Genomic DNA, 611 nt, shown 5'->3' on the forward strand with positions numbered 1-611 from the left:
AAGCTGAGGGTGGAAGTTCAGACTTTCAGACAGAAAGAGGGTGAGAACCTTTATGAAGCTTGGGAGAGATTCAAACTACTAACTAGACAATGTCCTTCGGACATGTTCTCTAAGTGGACTCAACTGGATATCTTTTATGATGGCTTGTGTGAAATGTCCAAGATGCGCTTAGATAACTCTGCAGGTGGTTCTTTGCACATGAAGAAGACACCAGAGGAGACTACTGAGCTTATTGAATTGGTTACTAACAACCAATACTTATACTCCTCCAATAGGAATCTTGGAAACTCTGAGACCTCTCAAAAGAGAGGCATTTTGGAAGTGGAAGCTATTAATGCTCTTCTTGCTCAGAACAAGCTTTTGTCTCAGCAAATAAATCTAATTACTTAACATTTGAGTGGAATGCAAGTTTAGCTGTCAACACTCAGAATGCACATCAAGAGGTCCCTTATGACATGTCAAGTAATTTTATGCAAAATGAAAATTATGATTATTCTCATTCTTCTTCTGAATAGGTCAATCCTACATACGGATTAGTGGAGAATATCGTGGTCTAAGTGGGTAAGTTCTTCCTCCCAGCAGATTTTGTGATTCTTGACACAGGGGAGGAT

At 39.4% G+C, this 611-nt stretch overlaps 1 pseudogene; it reads right to left on the reverse strand.

The window, feature by feature from the left end:
• LOC112704821 (small nucleolar RNA R71) lies at positions 1 to 102 on the reverse strand (annotated as a pseudogene).
• Positions 103 to 611: the final 509 nt, after the last annotated feature.

Source organism: Arachis hypogaea, chromosome 7, assembly GCF_003086295.3.
Source record: "Arachis hypogaea cultivar Tifrunner chromosome 7, arahy.Tifrunner.gnm2.J5K5, whole genome shotgun sequence".
NCBI lineage: Eukaryota > Viridiplantae > Streptophyta > Magnoliopsida > Fabales > Fabaceae > Arachis > Arachis hypogaea.